This window comes from Balaenoptera borealis, assembly GCF_965194805.1.
Source record: "Balaenoptera borealis genome assembly, chromosome: 10".
In the NCBI taxonomy this organism is placed as follows: Eukaryota; Metazoa; Chordata; class Mammalia; order Artiodactyla; family Balaenopteridae; genus Balaenoptera; species Balaenoptera borealis.
The window spans coordinates 16,686,861-16,703,323 of record NC_138874.1 but is presented as its reverse complement, the minus strand read 5'-3'; positions in this window follow the sequence as shown (position 1 = coordinate 16,703,323).

Here is a 16,463-nt window from a genome sequence, read left to right as displayed (position 1 = left end):
ATACCGTCACCATGAGCACTATCACCATCAGCAGTATTACCATGAGCACCATCACCAAGGGCACTGTCAGCGGGAGCACTATCACCATGAGCACTATCACTGTGAGCACTGTCACCATGAGAATTGTCACCCTGGACACTGTCGTCATGAGCACTGGCACCTTGGGTATTGTCAACATGAGCATTTTCATCATGGGAACTCTCACCATTAGCACTGTCAAGATGGGAAATGTCACCATGGGCACTGTCACCATGGACACTGTCACCATGAGCACTATCATCATGGGAATTGCCACCATAAGGAATTTCACCATGGGAACTCCAACCATGTACACCACCAGCAAGAGCACAGTCACCATGGGCAATGTCACCATGAGCACTGTCACCATGGGCACTTTCAACATGGCCACTGTCACCATGGGCACTGTCACCATGGACACTGTCATCATGAGCTCTGTTACCTTGAGAAATGTCGCCATGAGCACTGTCATCTTGGGAACTGCCACCATGGACACTGCCACCATGAGCACTGTAACCATTGGCACTGCCACAGTGAGCACTGTCACCATGGGAACTGTCACCCTGAGCACTATCACCGTGAGCACTATCACCATGGGCAGTGTCACCGTGAGCAATATCACCATGGGCACTGTCACCGTGACCTCTATTACCATGGGTACTATCACCAAGGTTACTGTCACCGTGAGCACTGTCACCATGAGCAATGTCACCGTGGGCACTGTCACCATGAGCACTGTCATCATGGGCTCTGTCACCATGGGAACTGTCACCATTAGAACTGTCACTGAGGGCACTATCACCGTGAGCACTATCACAATGGGCACTGTCACCATAGGCACTGTCACCATGGACATTGTCACGATGAACACTATCATCATGGGCATTGCCACCATAAGGAATTTCACCATGGGAACTCCAACCATGTACACCACCAGCATGAGCACAGTCACCATGGGCATTGCCACCATGAGCATTGTCACCATGGGCACTTTTAACATGGGCCCTATCGCCATGCGAACTGTCACCATGAGCAGTATCTCTGTGAGCACTGTCACCATGAGCATAGTCACCGTGGGCACTGTCACCATGAGCACTGTCACCATGGGCACTGTAACCATGGGAACTGTCACCATGAGCACTATCACTGTGAGCACTATCACCATGGGCAGTGTCACCGTGAGCAATATCACCATGGGCACTGTCACTGTGACCTCTATTACCATGGGTACTATCACCAAAGTCACTGTCACCGTGAGCACTGTCACCATGAGCAATGTCAACGTGGGCACTGTCACCATGGGAACTGTCACCATGAGCACTGTCACCATGGGAAATGTCACAATGGGCAGTGTCACCATGGGCACTGTCACCATGGGTAGTGTCACCATGAGCACTATTACCATGAGCACTATCACTGTGAGCACTATCACCATGGGCAGTGTCACCTGGAGCAATATCAACATGGGCACTGTCACCGTGAGCACTATTACAATGGGCATTATCACCATGAGCACTATCACCGTGAGCAATGTCAGTGTGGGCATTGTCACCATGTGCACTGTCAACATGAGCACTGTTACCATTAGCACTATCACCATGGGAACTGTCACCATGGGAATGGTCACCATGGGCAATCTCAACTTGAGCACTGTCACCATGGGCACTGTCACCATGGGTACTGTCACCATGGGCACTTTCAACATGGGCACTGTCACCATGCAAACAGTCACAATGAGCACTATCACCATAAGCACTATCACCAAGGGCACTGTCACAGTGGGCACTGTCAACATGAGCATTGTCACCATAGGCACTGTCACCATGGGCACTTTCAACTTCACCATGTCTACCATGCGAACTGTCACCATGAGCACTGTCTCCATGAGCACTATCACCGTGAGAACTTTCATCATGAGCATAGTCACCATGGGCACTGTAACCATGGGAACTGTCAACATGAGCACTATCACCATGAGCACTATCACCATGGGCAGTGTCACCGTGAGCAATATCACCATGAGCACTGTCACAGTGACCCCTATTACCATGGGTACTATCACCAAGGTCACTGTCACCGTGAGCAATGTCACCATGAGCACTGTCACCATGGGCACTGTCACCATGAGCACTGTCATCATGGGCACTGTCACCATGGGGACTGTCAGCATTAGCACTGTCACTGTGGACACTATCACCGTGAGCACTATCACAATGGGCACTGTCACCATAGGCACTGTCACCATGGACAATGTCACCATGAAAATTATCATCATGGGCAGTGCCACCATAAGGAATTTCACCATGGGAACTCCAACTATGTACACCGCCAGCATGAGCACAGTCACAATGGGCAGTGTCACCATGATCACTGCCACCATGGGCACTTTCAACATGGGCACTCTCAACATGCAAACCGTCACCATGAGCACTATCACCATCAGCAGTATTACCATGAGCACTAACACCAAGGGCACTGTCACGATGGGAACTGTCACCATGAGCACTATCACCGTGAGCACTATCACTAAGGGCACTGTCACCCTGAGCACTATCACCGTGAGCACTATCACCGTGAACACTTTAACCATTACTACTGTCACCGTGGGCACTATAAGCATGAGCACTATCACCATGAGCACTGTCACTGCGGGCACTTTCACCGTGTTCACTGTCACCATGAGCACTGTAACCATGAGCCCTATCACCATGGGAACTGTCACCATGGGAACGGTCATTATGGGCACTGCCAAGATGAGCACTGTCACCATGGGAACTCTCACCATGAGCACTATCACCATGGGAAATGTCACCATGGGCACTGTCACCATGGGCGCTGTCACCATGGACACTGTCACCATGAGCATTATAATCATGGGCAGTGCCACCATAAGGAATTTCACCATTGTAAGTCCAACCATATACACCACCAGCATGAGCACAGTCACCATGGGGACTGTCAACATGTGCACTGTCACCATGGGAAATGTCTCCATAAGCACTATCACCATGATCACTATCACCAAGGGCACTGTCACCATGAGCATTATCACCGTGGACAATGTCACCATGAGAACTATCACCGTGAGCACTATCACGATGGGGAGGGTCACCGTGAGCAATACCAACATGGGCACTGTCACCATGAGCACTATCACCGTGAGCACTGTCACCGTGGGCACTGTTACCGTGTGCACTGTCACCATGGGAACTGTCACCATGGGAACGGTCACCATGGGCACTGTCATCATGAGCACTGTCACCATGGGAACTCTCACCATGAGCACTGTCAGCATGGGAAATGTCACCATGGGCACTGTCACCACGGTCACTGTGACCATGGGGACTGTCACCATGGGCACTGTCACCATGGGCAGTGTCACCATTAGCACTATTACCATGAGCACTATCACCATGAGCACTGTCACCATGGGCACTGTCACCATGAGCATTGTCATCATGTTAACTGTCACCATGTGAACTGCCACCATGAGCACTATCACCGTGGGCACTGTCACCATGAGCACTGTCATCATGGGCACTGTCACCATGGGGACTGTCACCATTAGCACTGTCACTGTGGACACTATCACCGTGAGCACTATCACAATGGGCAGTGTCACCATAGGCACTGTCACCATGAACACTATCATCATGGGCAGTGCCACCATGAGCACTGTCACCTTGGGCACTTTCAACATGGGCCCTGTCACCATGCGAACTGTCACCATGAGCACTATCACTGTGAGCACTGTCACCATGAGCATAGTCACCGTGGGCACTGTCACCATGAGCACTGTCACCATAGGTACTTTCAACATGGCCACTGTCACCATGGGCACTGTCACCATGGACACTGTCATCATGAGCTATGTTACCATGGGAAATATCTCCATGAGCACTGTCACTTTGGTAAATGCCACCATGGACACTGCCACCATGAGCACTGTTACCATTGGCACTGCCACAGTGAGCACTGTCACCATGAGCAGTGTCACCATGGGAACTGTCACCATGTGCACTGTCACCATGGGAACTCTCAGCATGAGCACTGCCACCATGGGCACTGTCACCATGGACAGTGTCACCATGAGCACTATTACCATGAGCACTATCACCATGAGCACTATCACCATGGGCACTGTCACAGTGAGCACTATTACCATGGGTACTATCACCAAGGGCACTGTCATCATGAGCACTGTCACCATGAGCACTGTCACCGTGGGCATTTCCACCATGAGCACTGTCATCATGGCCACTGTCACCCTGCAAACTGCCACCATGAGCACTATCACAGTGGGCACTGTCACCATGAGCACTGTCACCATGGGCACTGTTTCCATGGGAACTGTCACCATGGGCACTATCACGGTGAGCACTATCACCATGGGAACTGTCACTATGGGAACGGTCACCATGTGCACTGTAACCATTGACACTGCCACAGTGAGCACTGTCACAGTGAGCACTGTCACCATGGGAACTGTCACCATGTGCACTGTCACCATGGGAACTCTCACCATGAGCACTGTCACCATGGGAATTGTCACTATGAGCAGTGTCACCATGGGCACTGTCACCATGAACACTATTACCATGAGCACTATCACCAAGAGCACTATCATCAAGGGCAGTGTCACCATGAGCACTATCACCTTGAGCAATATCAACATGGGCACTGTCACCTTGAGCACAATTACAATGGGCATTATCACCATGTGCACTAACACCGTGAGCACTGTCAGTGTGGGCATTGTCACCATGTGCACTGTCACCATGAGCACTATCAGCATGGGCAGTGCTACCATGAGGAATTTCACCATGGGAACTCCAACCAAGTACACCGCCAGAATGAGCACAATCATCATGGGCAGTGCCACTATGAGCACTGTCACCATGGGCACTTTCAACATGGGCCGTGTCACCATGCGAACTGTCTGCATGAGCACTATCACCGTGAGCACTGTCACCATGGGCACTATCACGGTATGCACTATCACCATGGGAACTGTCACCATGGACACTCTCATGACGGACACTGTCACCATGAGCACTATCATCATGGGCAGTGCTACCATGAGGAATTTCACCATCGGAACTCCAACCAAGTACACCGCCAGCATGAGCACAGTCACCATGGGCAGTGCACAATGAGCACTGTCACCATGGACACTGTATCCATGGGAACTGTCACCATGGGCACTATCACGGTGAGTACTATCACCATGGGAAATGTCACCATGGGAACGGTCGCCATGGGCATTGTCAAGATGATCACTTTCACCATGGGAACTCTCACCATGAGCATTGTCACGGTTGGCACTGTCAACATGAGCATTATCACCATGGAAATGGTCACCATGGGAACTGTCACCATGGGCACTCTCACAATAGGCACTATCACCATGGGCACTGTCACCATGGACACTGTCACCATGAGCACTATCATCATGGGCAGTACCACCATAACAGTTGTACCATGGGAACTCCAACCATGTACACCTCCATCGTGAGCACAGTCACCATGGGCAGTGTCAACATGAGCACTGTCACCATGGGCAATTTCAAGAGGGGCAGTGTCACCATGCGAACTTCCGCCATGAGCTGTATCACCATGAGCAATATCACCAAGGGCACTGTCACCGTGAGCACTATCACCGTGAGCACTATCACCATGGGCAGTGTCACCGTGAGCAATATCAACATGGGCATTGTCACCATCAGCAGTATTACCATGGGCACTATCACGTTGAGCACTATCACCTTGCGCAGTGTCACCGTGGGCACTGTCACCATGGGCACTGTCAACATGAGCACAGTCACCATAGGAACTCTCACCATGAGCACTGTCACCATGGATAATTTCACCATGGGCACTGTCACCATGAGCACTATCATCATGGGGAGTGCCACCATGAGGAATTTCATCATGGGAACTCCAACCATATACACCGCCAGCTTTAGCACAGTCACCATGGGCTGTGTCACCATGAGCACTGTCACCGTGAGCACTGTCACCATGGGAACTCTCACCATGAGCATTGTCACCATGGCAAATATCACTATGGGCAGTGTCACCGTGGGCACTGTCACCATAGGCAGTTTCACCATGATCACTATTACCATGAGCACTATCACCATGAGCACTATCACCATGGGCACTGTCACCGTGAGCAATATTACCATGCGTACTATCACCAAGGGCAATGTCAACGTGAGCACTATCACCGTGAGCACTGTCACTGTGGGCATTGTCACCATGAGCACTGTCATCATGGTTACTCTCACCATAGAAACTGTCACAATGAGCACAGTCACTGTGGGCACTATCACCATGGACACTGTCACCATAGGCACTGTCACCATGGATACTGTCACCACGAACACTATCATCATGGGCAGTGCCACCATGAGGAATTTCACCTTGGGAACTCCAACCGTGTACATCGGCAGCGTTAGCACAGTCACCATGGGCTGTGTCACGATGAGCACTGCCACCATGGGCACTTTCAACATAGGCATTGTCACCATGCGAAGAGTCACCATGAGCACTACTACCATGAGCACTATCACCAAGGGCACTGTCAGCGTGAGCACTATCACCGTGAGCACTATCACCGTGAGCACTGTCACCATGAGGATTTTCACCGTGGGCACTGTCACCATGAGCACTGTCATCATGGGCGTTGTCAACATAAGCATTGTCACCATGGGAACTCTCACTATGAGCACTGTCACCATGGGAAATGTCACCATGGGCACTGTCACCATAGGCATTGTCAACATGGACACTCTCACCATGAGCACTATCATCATGGGCATTGCCACCATAAGGAATTTCACCATGGGAACTCCAACCATGTACACCGCCAGCATGAGCACATTCAACATGGGCCGTGTCACCATGAGCACTATCACCATGAGCACTATCACCATGAACACTATCATTAAGGGCACTGTCACCGTGAGCACTATCACCGTGAACACTTTCACCATGACTACTTTCACCGTGGGCACTATAAGCATGAGCACTATCACCATGAGCACTGTCACTGCGGGCACTGTCACCGTGTTCACTGTCACCATGAGCACTGTAACCATGAGCCCTATCACCATGGGAACTGTCACCATGGGAACGGTCACTATGGGCACTGCCAAGATGAGCACTGTCACCATGGGAACTCTCACCATGAGCACTATCACCATGGGAAATATCACCATGGGCACTGTCACCATGGGCGCTGTCACCATGGACACCTTCACCATGAGCACTATCATCATGGGCAGTGCCAAAATAAGGAATTTCACCATTGTAACTCCAACCATGTACACCGCCAGCATGAGCACAGTCACCATGGGGACTGTCAACATGAGCACTGTCACCATGGGAAATGTCTCCATGAGCACTATCACCAGGAGCACTATCACCAAGGGCACTGTCACCATGAGCACTATCACCATGAGCACTGTCACCATGGGCAGTGTCACCGTGAGCACTGTCACCGTGGACATTGTCACTGTGGGTGCGGTCACCATGAGCACTGTCACCATGGGAAATGTCACAAGGGGATATGTCACCATGAGCACTATCACCGTGAGCAGTATCACCATGGGCAGTGTCACCGTGAGCAATATCACCATGGGCACTGTCACCGTGAGAACTATTACCATGGGCACTATCCCCATGAGCACTATCACAATGAGCACTGTCACCGTGGGCACTGTCACCATGAGCACTGTCATAATGGGCACTGTCACCATGGGAACTCTCTCCATTAGCACTGTCTCCATGGGAAATGTCACCATGGGCACTATCACTATGGGCACTGTCACCATGGGCAGTTTCATCATGGGCACTTTCTACATGGCCACTGTCACCATGGGCACTGTCACCATGGACACTGTCATCATGAACTCTGTTACCATGGGAAATATCACCATGAGCACTGTCATCTTGGAAACCGCCACCATGGACACTGCCACCATGAACAATGTTACCATTGGCACTGCCACAGTGAGCACGGTCACCGTGAGCACTGTCACCATGGGAACTGTCACCATGTGCACTGTCACCATGGGAACTCTCACCATGAGCACTGTCACCATAAGAAATGTCACTATCGGGAGTGTCACCATGGGCACTGTCACCATGGGCAGTGTCACCATGAGCACTATTACCATGAGCACTATCACCATGAGCACTATCACCAAGGGCAGTGTCACCCTGAGCGCTATCACCGTGAGCACTATCACCATGGGCAGTGTCACCATGAGCAATATCAACATGGGCACTGTCACGGTGAGCACTATTACAATGGTCACTATCGCCAAGAGCACTATCACCGTGAGCATTGTCACTGTGGGCATTGTCACCGTGTGCACGGTCACCATGAGCACTGTCACCATGAGCACTATCACCATGGGAACTGTCACCATCGGAACGGTCACCATGTGCAATGTCAACCTGAGCACTCTCACCATGAGAACTCTCACCGTCAGCACTGTCACCATGGGAAATGTCACCATGGGCACTGTCACCATGGGCACTCTCACCATGGGCACTGTCACCATGGTTACTGTCACCATAGGAACTGTCACCATGAGCACTGTCACTGTGGGCACTATCACCATGAGCACTATCACAATGGGCACTGTCACCATAGGCACTGTCACCGTGGACACTGTCACCATGAGCACTATCATCATGGGCAGTGCTACCGTGAGGAATTTAACCATCGGAACTCCAACCATGTACACCGCCAACATGAGCACAGTCACCATGGGCAGTGTCATCATGAGCACTGTCACCATGGGCACTTTCAACTTCGCCATGTCTACCATGTGAACTGTCACCATGAGCACTCTCACCATGAGCACTATCACCATGAGAACTTTCATCATGAGCATAGTCACCGTGGGCACTGTCAACATGAGCACTGTCACCATGGGAACTGTCAACATGAGCACTATCACCGTGAGCACTATCACCATGGGCAGTGTCACTGTGAGCAATATCACCATGGGCACAGTCACCGTGACCTCTATTACCATGGGTACTATCACCAAGGTCACTGTCACCGTGAGCACTGTCACCATGAGCAGTGTCACCATGTGTACTGTCACCATGAGCACTGTCATCATGGGCTCTGTCACCATGGGAACTGTCACCATTAGAACTGTCACTGAGGGCACTATCACCGTGAGCACTCTCACAATGGGCACTGTCACCATAGGCACTGTCACCATGGACACTCTCACCATGAACACTCTCATCATGGGCAGTGCCACCATAAGGAATTTCACCATGGGAACTCCAAACATGTACACTGCCAGCAAGAGCACAGTCACCATGGGCAGTGTCACCATGAGCACTGCCATCATGGGGACTTTCAACATGGGCACTGTCACCATGCGAACTATCACCATGAGCACTATCACCATGAGCACTATCACTAAGGTAACTGTCACCATGAGCACTATCACCATGAGCACTATCACCATGGGCACTGTAACCGTGAGCAATATTAACATGGGTACTATCACCAAGGGCACTGTCAAGGTGAGCACTGTCAACATGGGAACTCTCACCATGAGCACTATCACCGTTGGCACTGTCAACATGAGCACTGTCACCATGGACACTGTCACCATGGGCACTGTCACTATGGGCACACTCACCATGGTCACTGTCACCATGGGCACTGTCAACATAAGCACTGTCACCATGGGAAATGTCACTATGGGCAGTGTCACCATTGGCACTGTCACCATGGGCAGTGTCACCATGTGCACTATTACCATGAGCACTATCACCAAGAGCACTATCACCAAGGGCACTGTCACCATGAGCACTTTCACCGTGAGCCCTATCACAGTGGGAACTTTTACCAGGAGCACTATCATCATGGGCACTGTCACCATAGGAAATGTCACAATGAGCACTGTCACTTTGGGCACTATCACCATGAGCACTATCACAATGGGCACTGTCACCATAGGCAATGTCAACACGGACACTTTCACCGTGAGCACTATCATCACGGGCAGTGCTACCCTGAGGAATTTCACCATCGGAACTCCAAACATGTACACCGCCAGCATGAGCACAGTCACCATGGGCAGTGCCACCATGAGCAGTGTCACCATGGGCACTTTCAACATGGGCCCTGTCACCATGCGAACTGTCACCTTGAGCACTATCACCGTGAGCACTGTCACCATGAGCATAGTCACCGTGAGCACTGTCAGCATGAGCACTGTCACCATGGGCACTGTAACCATGGGAACTGTCAACATGAGCACTATCACCTTGAGCACTATCACCATGGGCGGTGTCACCGTGAGCAATATCACCATGGGCACTGTCAGCATGAGCATTTTACCATGGGTACTATCACCAAGGGCACTGTCACCATGAGCACTGTCACCAAGAGCACTGTCACCGTGGGCACTGTCACCATGAGCACTGTCATCATGGGCACTGTCACCATTGGAACTGTCACCATTAGAACTGTCCCTGTGGGCCCAATCACCGTGAGCACTATCACAATGGGAACTGTCACCATAGGCAATGTCACCATGGACATTGTCACCATGAACACTATCATCATGGGCAGTGCCACCATGAGGAATTTCACCATGGGAAGTACAACCATGTACACCGCCAGCTTTAGCAGAGTCACCATGGGCAGTGTCACCATGAGCACTGTCACCATGGGCACTGTCACCATGCCAACTGTCACCATGAACACAGTCACCATGGGCAATGTCACCATGAGCACTGTAACCGTGGGCACTGTCAACATGGGAACTGTCACCATGAGCACTATCACCGTGAGCACTATAACCTTGGGCACTGTCACCGTGAGCAATATCACCATGAACACTGTCACCATGGGCACTTTCAACATGGGCACTCTCAACATGCATACCGTCACCATGAGCACTATCACCATCAGCAGTATTACCATGAGCACCATCACCAAGGGCACTGTCAGCGGGAGCACTATCACCATGAGCACTATCACTGTGAGCACTGTCACCATGAGAATTGTCACCCTGGACACTGTCGTCATGAGCACTGGCACCTTGGGTATTGTCAACATGAGCATTTTCATCATGGGAACTCTCACCATTAGCACTGTCAAGATGGGAAATGTCACCATGGGCACTGTCACCATGGACACTGTCACCATGAGCACTATCATCATGGGAATTGCCACCATAAGGAATTTCACCATGGGAACTCCAACCATGTACACCACCAGCAAGAGCACAGTCACCATGGGCAATGTCACCATGAGCACTGTCACCATGGGCACTTTCAACATGGCCACTGTCACCATGGGCACTGTCACCATGGACACTGTCATCATGAGCTCTGTTACCTTGAGAAATGTCGCCATGAGCACTGTCATCTTGGGAACTGCCACCATGGACACTGCCACCATGAGCACTGTAACCATTGGCACTGCCACAGTGAGCACTGTCACCATGGGAACTGTCACCCTGAGCACTATCACCGTGAGCACTATCACCATGGGCAGTGTCACCGTGAGCAATATCACCATGGGCACTGTCACCGTGACCTCTATTACCATGGGTACTATCACCAAGGTTACTGTCACCGTGAGCACTGTCACCATGAGCAATGTCACCGTGGGCACTGTCACCATGAGCACTGTCATCATGGGCTCTGTCACCATGGGAACTGTCACCATTAGAACTGTCACTGAGGGCACTATCACCGTGAGCACTATCACAATGGGCACTGTCACCATAGGCACTGTCACCATGGACATTGTCACGATGAACACTATCATCATGGGCATTGCCACCATAAGGAATTTCACCATGGGAACTCCAACCATGTACACCACCAGCATGAGCACAGTCACCATGGGCATTGCCACCATGAGCATTGTCACCATGGGCACTATTAACATGGGCCCTATCGCCATGCGAACTGTCACCATGAGCAGTATCTCTGTGAGCACTGTCACCATGAGCATAGTCACCGTGGGCACTGTCACCATGAGCACTGTCACCATGGGCACTGTAACCATGGGAACTGTCACCATGAGCACTATCACTGTGAGCACTATCACCATGGGCAGTGTCACCGTGAGCAATATCACCATGGGCACTGTCACTGTGACCTCTATTACCATGGGTACTATCACCAAAGTCACTGTCACCGTGAGCACTGTCACCATGAGCAATGTCAACGTGGGCACTGTCACCATGGGAACTGTCACCATGAGCACTGTCACCATGGGAAATGTCACAATGGGCAGTGTCACCATGGGCACTGTCACCATGGGTAGTGTCACCATGAGCACTATTACCATGAGCACTATCACTGTGAGCACTATCACCATGGGCAGTGTCACCTGGAGCAATATCAACATGGGCACTGTCACCGTGAGCACTATTACAATGGGCATTATCACCATGAGCACTATCACCGTGAGCAATGTCAGTGTGGGCATTGTCACCATGTGCACTGTCAACATGAGCACTGTTACCATTAGCACTATCACCATGGGAACTGTCACCATGGGAATGGTCACCATGGGCAATCTCAACTTGAGCACTGTCACCATGGGCACTGTCACCATGGGTACTGTCACCATGGGCACTTTCAACATGGGCACTGTCACCATGCAAACAGTCACAATGAGCACTATCACCATAAGCACTATCACCAAGGGCACTGTCACAGTGGGCACTGTCAACATGAGCATTGTCACCATAGGCACTGTCACCATGGGCACTTTCAACTTCACCATGTCTACCATGCGAACTGTCACCATGAGCACTGTCTCCATGAGCACTATCACCGTGAGAACTTTCATCATGAGCATAGTCACCATGGGCACTGTAACCATGGGAACTGTCAACATGAGCACTATCACCATGAGCACTATCACCATGGGCAGTGTCACCGTGAGCAATATCACCATGAGCACTGTCACAGTGACCCCTATTACCATGGGTACTATCACCAAGGTCACTGTCACCGTGAGCAATGTCACCATGAGCACTGTCACCATGGGCACTGTCACCATGAGCACTGTCATCATGGGCACTGTCACCATGGGGACTGTCAGCATTAGCACTGTCACTGTGGACACTATCACCGTGAGCACTATCACAATGGGCACTGTCACCATAGGCACTGTCACCATGGACAATGTCACCATGAAAATTATCATCATGGGCAGTGCCACCATAAGGAATTTCACCATGGGAACTCCAACTATGTACACCGCCAGCATGAGCACAGTCACAATGGGCAGTGTCACCATGATCACTGCCACCATGGGCACTTTCAACATGGGCACTCTCAACATGCAAACCGTCACCATGAGCACTATCACCATCAGCAGTATTACCATGAGCACTAACACCAAGGGCACTGTCACGATGGGAACTGTCACCATGAGCACTATCACCGTGAGCACTATCACTAAGGGCACTGTCACCCTGAGCACTATCACCGTGAGCACTATCACCGTGAACACTTTAACCATTACTACTGTCACCGTGGGCACTATAAGCATGAGCACTATCACCATGAGCACTGTCACTGCGGGCACTTTCACCGTGTTCACTGTCACCATGAGCACTGTAACCATGAGCCCTATCACCATGGGAACTGTCACCATGGGAACGGTCATTATGGGCACTGCCAAGATGAGCACTGTCACCATGGGAACTCTCACCATGAGCACTATCACCATGGGAAATGTCACCATGGGCACTGTCACCATGGGCGCTGTCACCATGGACACTGTCACCATGAGCATTATAATCATGGGCAGTGCCACCATAAGGAATTTCACCATTGTAAGTCCAACCATATACACCGCCAGCATGAGCACAGTCACCATGGGGACTGTCAACATGTGCACTGTCACCATGGGAAATGTCTCCATAAGCACTATCACCATGATCACTATCACCAAGGGCACTGTCACCATGAGCATTATCACCGTGGACAATGTCACCATGAGAACTATCACCGTGAGCACTATCACGATGGGGAGGGTCACCGTGAGCAATACCAACATGGGCACTGTCACCATGAGCACTATCACCGTGAGCACTGTCACCGTGGGCACTGTTACCGTGTGCACTGTCACCATGGGAACTGTCACCATGGGAACGGTCACCATGGGCACTGTCATCATGAGCACTGTCACCATGGGAACTCTCACCATGAGCACTGTCAGCATGGGAAATGTCACCATGGGCACTGTCACCACGGTCACTGTGACCATGGGGACTGTCACCATGGGCACTGTCACCATGGGCAGTGTCACCATTAGCACTATTACCATGAGCACTATCACCATGAGCACTGTCACCATGGGCACTGTCACCATGAGCATTGTCATCATGTTAACTGTCACCATGTGAACTGCCACCATGAGCACTATCACCGTGGGCACTGTCACCATGAGCACTGTCATCATGGGCACTGTCACCATGGGGACTGTCACCATTAGCACTGTCACTGTGGACACTATCACCGTGAGCACTATCACAATGGGCAGTGTCACCATAGGCACTGTCACCATGAACACTATCATCATGGGCAGTGCCACCATGAGCACTGTCACCTTGGGCACTTTCAACATGGGCCCTGTCACCATGCGAACTGTCACCATGAGCACTATCACTGTGAGCACTGTCACCATGAGCATAGTCACCGTGGGCACTGTCACCATGAGCACTGTCACCATAGGTACTTTCAACATGGCCACTGTCACCATGGGCACTGTCACCATGGACACTGTCATCATGAGCTATGTTACCATGGGAAATATCTCCATGAGCACTGTCACTTTGGTAAATGCCACCATGGACACTGCCACCATGAGCACTGTTACCATTGGCACTGCCACAGTGAGCACTGTCACCATGAGCAGTGTCACCATGGGAACTGTCACCATGTGCACTGTCACCATGGGAACTCTCAGCATGAGCACTGCCACCATGGGCACTGTCACCATGGACAGTGTCACCATGAGCACTATTACCATGAGCACTATCACCATGAGCACTATCACCATGGGCACTGTCACAGTGAGCACTATTACCATGGGTACTATCACCAAGGTCACTGTCACCGTGAGCACTGTCACCATGAGCAGTGTCACCATGTGTACTGTCACCATGAGCACTGTCATCATGGGCTCTGTCACCATGGGAACTGTCACCATTAGAACTGTCACTGAGGGCACTATCACCGTGAGCACTCTCACAATGGGCACTGTCACCATAGGCACTGTCACCATGGACACTCTCACCATGAACACTCTCATCATGGGCAGTGCCACCATAAGGAATTTCACCATGGGAACTCCAAACATGTACACTGCCAGCAAGAGCACAGTCACCATGGGCAGTGTCACCATGAGCACTGCCATCATGGGGACTTTCAACATGGGCACTGTCACCATGCGAACTATCACCATGAGCACTATCACCATGAGCACTATCACTAAGGTAACTGTCACCATGAGCACTATCACCATGAGCACTATCACCATGGGCACTGTAACCGTGAGCAATATTAACATGGGTACTATCACCAAGGGCACTGTCAAGGTGAGCACTGTCAACATGGGAACTCTCACCATGAGCACTATCACCGTTGGCACTGTCAACATGAGCACTGTCACCATGGACACTGTCACCATGGGCACTGTCACTATGGGCACACTCACCATGGTCACTGTCACCATGGGCACTGTCAACATAAGCACTGTCACCATGGGAAATGTCACTATGGGCAGTGTCACCATTGGCACTGTCACCATGGGCAGTGTCACCATGTGCACTATTACCATGAGCACTATCACCAAGAGCACTATCACCAAGGGCACTGTCACCATGAGCACTTTCACCGTGAGCCCTATCACAGTGGGAACTTTTACCAGGAGCACTATCATCATGGGCACTGTCACCATAGGAAATGTCACAATGAGCACTGTCACTTTGGGCACTATCACCATGAGCACTATCACAATGGGCACTGTCACCATAGGCAATGTCAACACGGACACTTTCACCGTGAGCACTATCATCACGGGCAGTGCTACCCTGAGGAATTTCACCATCGGAACTCCAAACATGTACACCGCCAGCATGAGCACAGTCACCATGGGCAGTGCCACCATGAGCAGTGTCACCATGGGCACTTTCAACATGGGCCCTGTCACCATGCGAACTGTCACCTTGAGCACTATCACCGTGAGCACTGTCACCATGAGCATAGTCACCGTGAGCACTGTCAGCATGAGCACTGTCACCATGGGCACTGTAACCATGGGAACTGTCAACATGAGCACTATCACCTTGAGCACTATCACCATGGGCGGTGTCACCGTGAGCAATATCACCATGGGCACTGTCAGCATGAGCATTTTACCA